The sequence below is a fragment of the Oncorhynchus mykiss genome, chromosome 6, assembly GCF_013265735.2.
Source record: "Oncorhynchus mykiss isolate Arlee chromosome 6, USDA_OmykA_1.1, whole genome shotgun sequence".
In the NCBI taxonomy this organism is placed as follows: Eukaryota; Metazoa; Chordata; class Actinopteri; order Salmoniformes; family Salmonidae; genus Oncorhynchus; species Oncorhynchus mykiss.
Genome location: NC_048570.1, coordinates 21,500,180 through 21,515,226, shown reverse-complemented (window position 1 = coordinate 21,515,226; position 15,047 = coordinate 21,500,180). Strand labels below are relative to the sequence as shown.

Sequence of the window (15,047 nt, the reverse complement as noted above, 5' to 3'; positions counted from 1 at the left end):
GCACAAAAAAGACTTCCCGCAGAGGGAAAACAATTGTCAAGTTCAACAATTTTAATTGTTGAACTTGACGGGAAAGTGTATTTCTACGCAAATCTCAGACCATGCTTACGCACAACTTCCAGTGGTTGATCAACTGTATTGGAAGTAAATACTGTTATTTTGGGGGAAATGGAGTTGTTTGATGTACGGAAATTATAATAATGCTAGGCTAATAAAAACATTTCAATCAAATCAAACTTTATTTGCCACATGCGCCGAATATAACAGGTATAGACTTTACCGTGAAATGCTTACTTACAAGCCCTTAACCAACAGTGCAGTTCAAGAAGAAGAAAAAGTAGGCTCAAATAAAAAGTTAAAATAAAAAGTAACACAATAAGAATAACAATAACGAAGCTAACCCGTACCGAGTCAGTGTGCAGGGGTACAGGCTAGTTCAGGTAATCTGTACATGTAGGTGGGAGCGAAGTGACTATGCATAGGTAACAAACATACAGCAAGTAGCAGCAGTGTACAAGAGGGAGGGGGGTCAACGTAAATTGTCCGGTGGCGATTTTATTAATTGTTCAGCAGTCTAATGGCTTGGGGGTAGAAGCTGTTAAAGAGCCTTTTGGTCCTAGACTTGGCTCTCCGGTACCGCTTGCCATGCGGTAGCAGAGAAAACAGTCTATAACTTGGGTGACTGGAGTCTTTGACAATGTTATGGGTTTTCCTCTGACACCGCCTAATATATAGGTCCTGGATGACAGGAAGCTTGGCCCCAGTGATGGGCTCTGTAGCGCCTTACGGTCAGCTGCCGAGCAGTTGCCATACCAGGTGGTGATGCAACCGGTCAGGATGCTCTCAATGGTGCAGCTGTAGAAACCTTTGAGGATCTGGGGACCCATGACAAATCTTTTCTGTCTCCTGAGGGGGAAAAGGTTTTGTCATGCCCTCTTCACAACTGTCTTGGTATGTTTGGGCCATGATAGTTCGTTGGTGATGTGGACACCAAAGAACTTGAAACTCTCGACCCGCTCCACTACAGCCCGGTCGATGTTAATGGGGGCCTGTTCGGCCCGCCTTTTCCTGTAGTCCACGATCAGCTCCTTTGTCTTGCTCACATTGAGGGAGAGGTTGTTGTCCTGGCACCACACTGCCAGTTCTCTGACCTCCTTCCTATAGGCCGTCTCATCATTGTCGGTGATCAGGCCTCCTCCCTATAGGCCGTCTCATCATTGTCGGTGATCAAATAAAATGTATTTATAAAGCCCTTCTTACATCAGCTGATATCTCAAAGTGCTGTACAGAAACCCAGCCTAAAACCCCAAACAGCAAGCAATGCAGGTGTAGAAGCACGTGGCTAGGAAAAACTCCCTAGAAAGAAACCTAGAGAGGAACCAGGCTATGAGGGGTGACCAGTCCTCTTCTTGCTGTGTCAGGTGGAGATTATAACAGAACATGGCCAAGATGTTCAAATGTTCATATATGACCAGCAGGGTCAAATAATAATAATCACAGTGGTTGTCGAGGGTGCAACAGGTCAGCACCTCAGGAGTGAATGTCAGTTGCCTTTTCATAGCTGATCATTAAGAGTATCTCTACTGCTCCTGCTGTCTCTAGAGAGTTGAAAACAGTAGGTCTGGGACAGGTAGCACGTCCGGTGAACAGGTCAGGGTTCTATAGCCGCAGGCAGAACAGTTGAAACTGGAGCAGCAGCACGGCCAGGTGGACTGGGGACAGCAAGGAGTCATCAGGCCAGGTAGTCCTGAGGCATGGTCCTAAGGCTCAGGTCCTCCGAGAGAGAGAAAGAAAGAAAGAGAGAATTAGAGAGAGCATACCTAAATTCACACAGGACACCGGATAAGACAGGAGAAATACTCCAGATATAACAGACTGAAACTATCCCCCGACACAAACTACTGCAGCATAAATACTGGAGGCTGAGACAGGAGGGGTCGGGAGACACTGTGGTCCCGTCCGACAATACACCCGGACAGGGCCAAACAGGCAGGATATAACCCCACCCACTTTGCCAAAGCACAGCCCCCACACCACTAGAGGGATATCTTCAAACCACGAACTTACCATCCTGAGACAAGATCCAAGTATAGCCCACAAAGATCTCCGCCATGGCACAGCCCAAGGGGGGGCACCAACCTAAACAGGAAGATCATGTCAGTGACTCAACCCACTCAAGTGACGCACCCCTCCTAGGGACGGCATGGAAGAGCACCAGTAAGCCAGTGACTCAGCCCCTGTAATAGGGTTAGAGGCAGAGAATCCCAGTGTAGAGAGTGGAACCAGCCAGGCAGAGACAGCAAGGGCAGTTTGTTGCTCCAGTGCCTTCTGTTCTCCTTCACACTCCTGGGCCAGACTACACTCAATCATAGGACCTACTGAAGAGATGAGTCTTCAATAAAGACTTAAAAGTTGAGACCGAGTCTGCGTCCCTCACATGGGTAGGCAGACCATTCCATAAAAATGGAACTCTGTAGGAGAATTCTAGGGACAGTTAGGAGGCTTGTGTCTTGTGACCGTAGCGTACATGTCGGTATGTACTGCAGGACCAAATCGGAAAGATAGGTAGGAGCAAGCCCATGTAATGCTTTGTAGGTTATCAGTAAAACCTTGACATCAGCCCTTGCCTTAACAGGAAGCCAGTGTAAAGAGGCTAGATGGAAAAAGCTGTCCTTGAAACAGTCTTGATATGTTTGTCAAAAGATAGATCAGGGTCCAGAGTAACACAGAGGTCCTTCACCGTTTTTTTGGAGACGACTGTATAACCATCAAGATTAATTGTCAGATTCAACAGAAGGTCTCTTTGTTTCTTGGGACCTAGAACAAGCATCTCTGTTTTGTCTGAGTTTAAAAGTAGTGCCACTGTAGTCGTCAGCAAACTTAATGATGGTGTTGGAGTCGTGTTTGGCCACGCAGTCGTGGGTGAACACAGAATACTGGAGGGGACTAAGTACAAGGATCAGCGTCAGCCATGTTCTTCAGCACCATCTTTTCAGTAATTCCAAAATGTTGGCCTAACAGATGCATTTTCCGTTGGTAAGAAGATCGCATAGCATCATGTCGCCTAATATATTGTAACGACCTTAAACCAACACCTAGCGACCTCATAAAGATTAAGTTGTTCACTTGACAGTCGCTGGACCCGGGTTTGAGTCCTTGTCGGGGTTACCACTCAAATTCGCTAGAATATAAATTGTACTTTTATTATATAGGCCTAAATCAAAATCATAATGCAGGGCATGTCTCTCCTTTTCTGACATTACTGGTTTATACCTGCTCATTCAATCGCCAACCATGCTAGAAAGTAAATATACTATATTTACATTAATATTTGGACATCCCTTCAAATTAGTCGATTCGGCAATTTCAGCTACTCCCGTTGCTGACAGGTGTATAAAATCGAGCACACGTTCAACGCAATCTCCATAGACAAACATTGCAGTAAAATGGCCTTACTGAAGAGCTCAGTGACTTTTCAATGTGGCACCATCATAGGATGCAACCTTTCCAACAAGTCAGTCTGTCAAATGTATTCCCTGCTAGAGCTGCCCCGGTCAATTGTAAGTGCTGTTATTGTGAAGTGGAAACGTCTAGGGGCAACAAAGCCTCAGCCGCGAAGTGGTAGGCCACACAAGCTCACAGAACGGGACCACCGAGTGTTGAATTGCATAGCGCATAGAAATCGTCTCTCCTCGGTTGCAACACTCACTAGTTCCATATTGCCTCTGGAAGCAACGTCTCTTCCCAGAAGAGTGGAGGCTGGGGGGACAAAGGGGGGACAAACACCATATTAATGCCCATGATTTTGGAATGAGATGTTTGACGAGCATATATGACCATATACTTTTGGTCATGTAGTGTAGACCAGTAGCCTAAGACAGTATGGGTCGGCTACAGTATTGCTGTGCGATAGGAGCGCAACATAATAGCCTATTTAATCTCAGAGCCTATACCAAGGCAGGAGATAGAAACACAATCATGTATTGATAAACAAAATATTGAACAACAATTCATCTTTTGCATAGAAATGTAGGCTGTAGGCAGCATTTACTTTTAAATTGTTCAATAGACAATCAATCTTGCTGAATGCGTGGCCAGTGTTTGACACTCGCTATAGGCAGCATGCATTATTCATATTTTTTAAAAGTCACTGCTTAAGATTACAACATTCTGCCCATACCTCTACAGAAATGGGATCAAATTTGCCATTTGCACTTTCTTTTATGAACTGTCATGGCCCAGTTTCAACACCTCCAAATCATGCAGAAAATTAGGTCATTTTTGTCAAAGGTGAATGGAGATCGTTTTCCACACTCATTTATGAGCGCAGAAATAAAGTATGGCTCTGATTTATCAAAGAAAACTTGTATATGTTGCGTGCAACAACAATTATTTGTTGCGCATGTGAATTCTAGAATCTCCACCACAAACACCAGAATTTTGTTAGAAATATATGCATGGTTGATACTGTAAATGAGACCCCAGTTGTTGTTGCATGCTACTGATGAGTGATGTAGTCTATTGCATTTAGAGTGGTTATGTGGATTTGCTAATGGTTTAGTAATGGTTTAGTTTTGGTAAATTAATGTTTTTTTGTTGTAATAATTGTTCTAAAAGCCAGGGGCCTCATTTATAACCATTGCATACATTTTACACTAAATATCTGCGCACGCTATTTCTGCGCACGCACAGATTTACATTTATAAACGTGGCACATGCCATACATAAACACATTTCCCGTTATAAAGCAGACCTGTCGAAGAACTGTGCGTGCGTGAAAGAGCATTATAACTAAGGCCCACTAAATACAACATGCTTACCATGAAATGCTTACTTAATTAAGGATCGGACACTTTTTTTCAATTTTCCCCTAAAATAACATACCCAAATCTAACTGCCTGTAGCTCAGGACTTGAAACAAGGATTTGCATATGCTTGATACCATTTGAAAGGAAACACTTTGTAGTTTGTGGAAATTTGAAATGAATGTAGGAGAATAAAACACCTTTTTGTTCCATCATCTTTGAAATACAAGAGAAAGGCCATAATGTACTATTCCAGGTTATGTGCAGTTTAGATTTTGGCCACTAGATGGCAGCAGTGTATGTGCAGCGTTTTAGACTGATTCATTGAACCATTGCATTTATGTTCAAAATTATTTATTAAGACTGCCCAAATGTGCCAAATTGGTTTGTTAATACGTTTTCAAGTTCAGAACTGTGCACTCTCCTCAAACAATAGCATGGTATTCTTTCACTGTAATAGCTACTGTAAATTGGACAGTGCAGTTAGATTAACATGAACTTAAGCTTTCTGCCCATATCAGATATATCCATGTCCTGGGAAATGTTCTTGTTTCTTATAACCTCATGCTAATCACATTACCCTACGTTAGCTCAACTGTCCCGCAGGGGGACACCGATCCCGTAGAGGTTTTAAGAGCCCTTAACCAACAATGCAGTTTTGAAAAGTAACTAAGACAAATGTGCTAAAAAAAATAAAGGAAAAATAATACCACAATAAAAGACAATAACGAGGCTATTACAAGAGGTACCGGTACCGAGTCAATGTGCAGGTTAGTCGAGGTAATTGAGGTAAGATTGACATGTACAGTTGAAGCCAGAAGTTTACATACACCTTAGCCATATACATTTAAACTCAGTTTTTCACAAATGCTGACATTTAATCCTAGCAAAATTCCCTGTCTTAGGTCAGATAGGATCACCACTTTATTTTAAGAATGTGAAATGTCAGAATAATAGTAGAGAGAATGAATTCTCAGCTTTTATTTCTTTCATCACATTCCTAGTGGGTCAGAAGTTTACATACACTCAATTAGTATTTGGTAACATTACCTTTAAATTGTTTAACTTGGGTCAAATGTTTTGGGTAGACTTCCACAAGCTTCCTACAATAAGTTGGGTGAATGTTGGCCCATTCCTCCTGACAGAGCTGGTGTAACTGAGTCAGGTTTGTAGGCCTTCTTGCTCGCACGCGCTTTATTAATTCTGCCCACTAATTTCTACAGGATTGAAGTCAGGGCTTTGTGATGGCCACTCCAATACCTTCACTTTGTTGTCCTTAAGCCATTTTGCCACAACTTTGGTAGTATGTTTGGGGTCATTGTCCATTTGGAAGACCCATTTGCGACCAAGCTTTTACTTCCTGACTGATGTCTTGAGATGTTGCATCAATATATGCACATAATTTTCCTCCTCATGATGCCATCTATTTTGTGAAGTGCACCAGTCCCTGCTGCAGTCCTCATGATGCCATCTATTTTGTGAAGTGCACCAGTCCCTCCTGCAACAAAGCACCCCCACAACATGATGCTGCCACCCCCGTGCTTCTCAGTTGGGATGGTTATCTTCGGCATGCGAGCCTCCCCCTTTTTCCTCCAAAACACAGATGGTCATTGTGGCCAAACAGTTCTATTATTGTTTCATTAGACCAGAGGACATTTCTCCAACAAGTATGATCTTTGTCCCCATGTGCAGTTGCAAACCGTAGTCTGGCTTTTTTATGGCGGTTTTGGAGCAGTGGCTTCTTCCTTGCTGAGCGGCCTTTCAGGTTATGTCGATATTGGACTCGTTTTACTGAAGATATAGATACTTTTGTACCTGTTTCCTCCAGCATCTTCACAAGGTCCTTTGCTGTTGTTCTGGGATTGATTTGCACTTTTCGCACCAAAGTACGTTCATCTAAAGCAGACAGAACTCGTCTCCTTCCTGAGCGGTATGACGGCTGAGTGGTACCATGGTGTTTATACTTGCGTACTATTGTTTGCACAGATGAACGTGGTACCTTCAGGCGTTTAGAAATTGCTCCCAAGGATGAACCAGACTTGTGGAGGTCTACCATTTTTTTCTGAGGTCTTGGCTGATTTATTTAGATTTTCCCATGATGTCAAGAAAAGAGGCACTGAGTTTGAAGGTTGGCCTTGAAATACATCCACAGGTACACCTCCAGTTGACTCAAATTATGTCAATTAGCCTATCAGAAGCTTCTAAAGCCATGACATAATTTTCTGGAATTTTCCAAGCTGTTTAAAGGCACAGTCAACTTAGTGTATGTAAACTTTTGACCCACTGGAATTGTGATACAATGAATTATAAGTGAAATAATCTGTCTGTCAACAATTGTTGGAAAAATTACTTGAGTAGTGCACAAAGTAGATGTCCTAACCATCTTGCCAAAACTATAGTTTGTTAACAAGAAATTTGGGGAGTGGTTGAAAAACAACTTTTAATGACTCCAACCTAAGTGTATGTAAACTTCCCACTTCAACTCTAGGTAGGGGTAAAGTGACTATGTATAGATAATAAACAGAGAGTAGCAGCAGTGTATGTGAAGAGTGGGAAGGAATGTGAACGTATGTATGTGTGTGTATGTTCTCGGGTCAATATACATGTAGGTAGGTGTGTTTTGTGTGTATGTCCATGTATGTGTGTGTGTATGTGTGAAAAAGGTTTGCAGTGAGAAATTGGAATACTTATGGCAACATCACAAATCTAAAGGGATTGACATTATTCTGAACAACAGTGCATACCCCATACCCCCACCCAGTACGAGTAATGTTGCTAATGTACAGAACTACTATAATGACAGATGTCAAGCCCGGTCTGATAGTGTACCGCTGACCACGCTCCCTTGGTGTGAAACTACTGAAACGGTACAACCAGACTATTTATCAGATACATGCAATCAGATCAGATGTCACTTATGAGATTTTAAAGGCCACAAGGCCCCAGTCCTCCCATGCCCTCATGCATATCTTCGATGCCTGTCTGATTAAGGGAAAGGTACCTGACTCATGGCACGGAAGGGTGCTTTTATCCACCGAATACCCCAAAAAGTCAATGTTCCAGATGATCCATCTATGCTGACAAAATTATAAACGCAACATGTAAAGTGTTGGTTCCATGTTTCATAAGCTGAAATAAAAGATACCAGAAATGTTTCATACACACAAAAATGTTATGCACAAATTTGTTTACATCCCTGTTAGTGAGCAAGATAATCCATCTGATTAAACAGCATGATCATTACACAAAAAAAGCCACTCTAATATGTGCAGTGTTGTCTCACATCACAATGCTGTAGATGTCTCAAGTTTGGCGGGAGTGTGCAATTGGCATGCTGACTGCAGGTATGTCCACCAGAGCTATTGCCAGAGAATTGAATGTTCATTTCTCTACTATAACCCACCTCAGACGTCGTTTTTAAGTATTTGGCAGTACGTCCAACCGGCCTCACAATCGCAGACCATGTGTAACCATGCCAGCCCAGAACCTCTACATCTGGCTTCTTCACCTGCGGAATCGTCTGAGACCAGCCACCCAGACAGCTGATGACACTGCGGAGTAATTTGTTCTATAATATAGCCCTTTTGTGGGGTAAAACTCATTCTGACTGGCTGGGCCTGGCTCCCCAGTAATTTCCACAACAATTAACATAAACACATTTAGCATCTCCTGGCTTCCATGCATAGCCTACAAGCCACTGATGCAGACCTTTGGAACGTCTACATTTTAAAAAGTCTAAAAAATCTATTTTAAATAGCATACACCCCTCAAACTCAACTCTGCAGTTTCACTGCATCTTTTCATTGTTGCTCGCTCTCTAATTAGGGACTGATTTAGACCTGGGACACCAGGTGGGTGGAATTCATTATCAGGTAAAACAGAATGTCTTAGGCCCTGAATTGGCTATGCCATATGGGTGTGGGCTACACTAGTTCATTTAGCAGACACGATTTGCTTACAATTCTGTGGCATTTAAAAAAATGATTTTATAGTACGAAGAATACAATTGAACATAGCTGAATGAAATAGAAAGGATCTTTTCTCCAAATGATTTGCAAGGAAGTGCGCACATGTGGCTATTCTGTCTTGAGCAGTAAACAGAGAAACAAATCTTCCTATATGCGTTGGCTTATATGTTTTGTATGATTTTTAATACATTCTAATGCTGCATGATACGACTCTAATGAAAAAAATTGTATGAAAAGAATGAGCTCTGATTTGTTTCTTGTGCAGGCTGCACACACTTCATCAGTCTCTCATTCAGGCCTCGTATTTCCCGGCGGTATCCCACTTGTGTTGCTGTAATGCCCCCTAAAAAATCCATACCTTTTCCTGGCTGCCGTGCTCTGAAGCATCTCTCACTCACATGGCTCTCTTATATATCTCAATTCTTATCCCTATTTTCTTAGCCCTATATGAAACTATCACAGTCAGAAAAGATAAGGAATTTCTTCTGCAATGATAATTAAATAAATAATCGGAAATAGATTAATTATTTTTGAATGTAAAGATAAAATGAATAGATTTTCGCTCTTCTCACTAACAGCAAATTATTGCATCTTGTTATTATATTTAGGGATCTGTTTTTTGTTATGAATAAGTCATCACACAGTGCATTCGGAAAGAATTCATTACCCCTTGACTTTTTCAACATTTTGTTACTTTACAGCCTTATTCTAAAATGTATTAAATAATGTTTTCCCCTCACCAATCTACACACAATACCCCACAATGACAAAGCAAAAACCGGTAATTAGAAATGTTTGCACATTTATTTTTAAAAATACAATGTAAATATCACATTTATGCAAGTATTCAGACCCTTTACTCAGTACTTTGTTGAAAGACCTTTGGCAGCGATTACAGCCTCAAGTCTTCTTGAGTATGACGCTACAAGCTTGGCATACTTGTATTTGGGGAGTTTCTCCCTGTCAGGTTGGATCGGTAGCATTGCTGCACAGCTACTTTCAGGTCTCTCCAGAGATGTTCAATCGGGTTCAAGTCCAGGCACTGGCTGGGTCACTCAAGGACATTCAGATACCTGTCCCGAAGCCACTCCTGCGTTGTCTTGGCTGTGTGCTTAGGGTCGTTGTCCTGTTGGAAGGTGAATCTTCGCCTCAGTCTCAGAGGTCCTGAGTGCTCTAGAGGAGGTTTTCATCAAGGATCTCTCTGTACTTTGCTCCATTCATCTTTGCCTCGATCCTGACTAATCTCCCAGTCCCTGCCAAGGAAAAACATCCCCACAACATATGCTGCCACCACCATGCTTCACCGTTGGGTTAAAGAGTTCAACCCTGGTTTCATCAGAACAGAAAATCTTCTTTCTAATGCTCTGAGAATCTTTAGGTGCCTTTTGGCAAACTTCAAGTGGGCTGTCATGTGCCTTTTTCTGATTAGTGACTTCGGTCTGGCCATTGTACAATAAAGACCTGATTGGTGAAGTGCTGCAGGCTCATAACAGTATAGCAGATGCCATTCCATATGTGTATCATCTCACTCTGGGTAAAGGTGCATAACAACACTCCTCTGCAAGTTGTCACTCATACCATTCATGGCCATGAATGCACAATCAACAATATCTTGAGGAATTTGAAGATCTGATAATCTGCAAGGAGGTCAAGAGTGATGGAACCCCAATTGGGACATTTTAGTCATTTAGCAGACGCTCTTATCCAGAGTGACTTACAGGAGCAATTAGGGTTAAATTCCTTGGTCAAGGGCACATCGGCAGATTTTTCACCTAGTCAGCTTTGGGATTTGAACTAGTGGCCTTTTGGCTACTGGCCCAAAGCTCTTAACTGCTAGGCTACCCTGTAGGAACCCCACTACTAATCGTATGAACTGTGAAGAGATATAAAATAGATTTAAAGTTACAGTGTTGGATGACCGTACTGTCTTATAGGCTATCCTATGTTTGAGTTAAATAATGCCATGTAACCCAGCAATCCCATCAGAAAGTGCCCTAGTCAGCCAGTGCACTCGATCCATCCTTGATTACCTTTAAGAGCACAATTAAGGGAAAGAAACACAGCTTTTATTCCCCTTTATTCCCCAGACAAACATAATGGGTCCCACAAGACTGAACTTCAGTTAACCATCCATGTAAATGAAACACACACCAGTGCAGGGGGAGCTAATTGACCATGCAACTGCAGCCAGACATTAGACCCCAAGGCTTTACTGAACTCTCCCAGCTCAATGAACTGAGATTACTATTTGGCAGTCAACACTGAGTTCCTGTCTATGTGTTCCTAACAATTTACAATGTAATTCAAGATGAACCAGCCAGAGTATACAACCCTGGCAACAATTCCCTGTTCGGTTTGCCAGACAGACATGACAACTGAAGCATGTTCTGTCCCTGTGTTCGAACAGCATAGGCTACAAGGCATTTTCCAATAGCTCCAATCTGTCAGTCTGTCTACACAAGAGGATTGTGGTCAAGTAAACTCCTTAGGTAATAGATGTTATCCCCTTCCTCCACTGATAATGCAGCCGTATCTCTCCATCTCTCTCTCTCTCTCTCTCTCTCTCTCTCTCTCTCTCTCTCTCTCTCTCTCTCTCTCTCTCTCTCTCTCTCTAGGAAAACACAACTCTGCCGATACTTGAAGTGTGGAGACAAGATAGGGTTTGTTTGTCCTGCAGAATCTGAAAGGCAGTTTTAGGGGGACAGGTTTAAAACACATTATTCAGCTGAGATTATCTCCCAGTTTCCCAGCCTAGATGTTTTACTTTGTACAAAAGCACACTCCACTCTACTGTGGTCTTAGTTGTTAGTTTGTCAGGTATTTTTCGCAGTTCCCTATGGTGTACAGATGCACTGTAGTGTTGGCACTGGCAGGGACCTATAATCTCCTCTCCACTTTGTTCCTCTCTTCCTGTCTCTCCTCCTCTCCTCATGTCTCTCCACCTCTTCACCATCTCCTCCTTTCCCGGTTCCTCTCTCAGCACATGGACTCAAGATGCTTGTCAGAGTTTTCCGTTCCCACCTGTATGCAGGTCATTCAGTCGGCTTTGAAATTCCCTTTTCCTACTCCACAAATATGGCTGTGTTCCCTTTTGTTAGCCTCTACATGTCATACTGAGCTGTTTAAAAAGAGCCGCTGACGGCTCTACTGCACTGTCTAGGTAACAGCATGGACCCACCATGTTACCCGTTTTCTCTGAGAATTGGGTTCAACAGAGAATATGGACTTCTAGACATGTTGTTACAAAGCCCAACTAGCCAACCAATTAGAGCATAATCTCTATCAGGTAGTTTTCATTTTAACATTTTCTAGCGGGAGAGACATGTTTTCAGCTGTGCCAGTATGTGGTAAGTGGGGGGTTCTCAGGTAAATGGCCTTTTCTTGTAATCTCTGATTCAGGATTTACCTTGATACGTGCATAAGAAGATGTGTACCGTTTGATAATGTTGTATTATAATGTAACATAACAATACAGTAATCAATGGATTAGGCTTAATACAGGCATGCTGGAATGTCCAACCATAAGCACCTTGTTTTCAACACCTTGCTCTGTTCAGTACCGTGCTTTAGCTGTACAGTAGACTATATGCCCTGGTGAGTTGTGGAATGCTGAATGTGGCTCACAGCAGGCTTTTCATCACGTTATCAGAGAGTAGTCATGTGTGACTTGAGTCCTCCAGGTCTGGAGGGAGACTGCTGCGCTGCGGGCTGGTAGTGTGAGAGACAGGGGACTGAAAGATTAATGTGATCTGCAGTTAACATGGGAGTGTTTTCACCACACACACACATGCACGCAGGAACACTCATATGCACGCACACACACATAGTCACACACACACGCCACTGGAGGTTGGTGGCACTCTAATTGGGGAGAACAAGCTCATTGAAATGACTGGAGCAGAATAAGTGAATGGTATCAAATACATCAAACACATGGTTTCCAGGTGTTTGATGCCATTCCATTTGCTCCATTCCGGTCGTTATTATGAGCCGTCCTCCCCTCAGCAGCCTCCTGTAACACACACACTCAAGATAAGGAACTTGTAAGTAAGCATTTCGTTGGCCGGTGTATACCATGTGTATCACGTACATACGACTAATAACACTTGAAACTCAGACAAAAATCCATGGCTTTCCGTATGTATATCCGGGTCGTTCTTGAATTGCTGTGGTATTTGCATCCCTTGCCTTTGCAACCATGAAAAACACTTTAAAATACAAATAGTTACACATCCTACATGTTTTTGTTTATGTTTAACTGTTTTTCAATGATAAAACAATGCAAGTCCTTTATACTGCAAAACTTTATGTTTATGCATTGATTAATGTACTTAGGGTAAGCAAATTGACTTGTCCCAGTAGTGATGTGTAGAGTTGTAGTGACATGTTTTGTGGATTTAGAGATATCTATTATTTTGAACAAAACTATTTAATATATTGTATAGATCAATAAAAATAAAGAAGGCTATTAAAATACTTCTTTATTACTAATATAATGTCTGTCCCTCAGTTTTATGTCATTGGTGTTATATTGAGCATTCCCTCCAGTGTGCCAGCAGTTATCGGGGGAGGGGTCTATTATTAATGAAAAGGATTAGCTAATCACACCCTTATAGTATGTCATAAATTTGAGGATTCCATTGATAATTTGCTGTGTCTAAATCCAAGGTGTCACTTGGTGTTACTCAATTTAAATGAATGGAAATAACATTGTGAGCAAAATGATTAACCATATACTTTTTATAAATTATTTTGGAATGGTTTATGACCTTAGATTTGGTCATCTGTTTTCATCCTCAATAACCTAAAATGTCTCATTGGTGTTACCATAATTGGTGGTGCTACTCCTACTGGTAGCACAATATTATGGTAAAAATTATTTAAAGTCATTAAGCTGCCATATTAGTTGATTTAGAATGGGAAGATGTAACCAAAAACATTTAATAAATAAAACATCTAGAAAAAATAAGCATTTTCCCTCCCAAAAATCAAATCTAATCTAATTGTATTGATCACATACACATATGTAGCAGATGTTATTGCAGGTGTAGTGAAATGCTTGTGTTCCTAGCTCCAACAGAGCAGCAGTATGTAACAGTGCAGTAGTATCTAAAAATGCCATGTCCAAATGCTACCGTAATTCAAGAAGGACCCATCCGCCAAGATGAAAGGGTAAAATCAGATATTTCTGGAACTCTTGGCATTGAAGAAGGAGAACCCTGAGGCCTGTGATGTCTTGATCCTCTCAGTACACATATACGGTGCCTTCGGAAAGTATTCAGACCCCTTGACCTTCTCGACATTTTGTTAGGTTACAGCCTTGTTCTAAAATTGATTTAAAAAAAATAAAAAATCCCCTTCATCAATCTACACACAATAACCCATAATGACAAACAAAAACAGCTTTTATAAATGTTTTCTAATTTATAAAAAAATATGAAAAACAGAAATATTACATTTATATAAGTATTCAGATAATTAACGCAGTACTTTGTTGAAGCACTTTTGGCAGCAATTACAGCCTTGAGTCTTCTTGGGTATGACACCTGTATTTGGGGAAAGGTGAACCATCACCACAGTCTGAGGTCCTGAGCACTCTGGAACAGGTTTTCATTAAGAATCTCTCTGTACTTTGCCCCATTCATCTTTGCCTCGATCCTTACTATTCTCCCTGCTGCTGAAAAACACCCCCACAGCATGATGTTGCCACCACCATGCTTCACCGTAGGGATGGTGCCAGGTTTCCTCCAGATGTAATGCTTGGCATTCAGGCCAACGAGTTGAATCTTGGTTTCATCAGACCAGAGAATCTTGTTTCTCATGTTTTGATAGTCTTTAGGTGCCTTTTGGCAAACTCCAAATTGGGCTATCATGTGCCTTTTACTGAGGAATGGCTTCCGTCTGGCCACTCTACCATAAAGGCCTGATTGGTGGAGTGCTGCAGAGATGGTTGTCCTTCTGGAAGTATCTCCCATCTCCACAGAGGAACTCTAGAGCAATGTCAGAGTGACCATCGGGTTCTTGGTCACCTCCCTGACCAAGGCCCTTCTCCCCTGATTGCTCAGTTTGGCCAGGCAGCCAGCTCTAGGAAGAGTCTTGGTGGTTCCAAACTTCTTCCATTTAAGAATGATGGTACACTTCCCCTTTTTGGTACCCTTCCCCAGATATGTGCCTCAACACAATCCTGTCTCGGGAGGCTCTACGGACAATTCCTTCGAACTCATGGCTTGGTTTTTGCTCTGACATGCACTGTCAACTGTGGGGCCTTATATAG

At 41.9% G+C, this 15,047-nt stretch overlaps 1 protein-coding gene across 1 annotated transcript in view; it reads left to right on the top strand.

Annotated features, from left to right (window-relative positions):
- Positions 1-15,047, top strand: part of cacna1ba (calcium channel, voltage-dependent, N type, alpha 1B subunit, a) — a 189,838-nt gene that overhangs the window by 173,915 nt on the left and 876 nt on the right. The gene's annotated exons all lie outside the window — the stretch shown is intronic.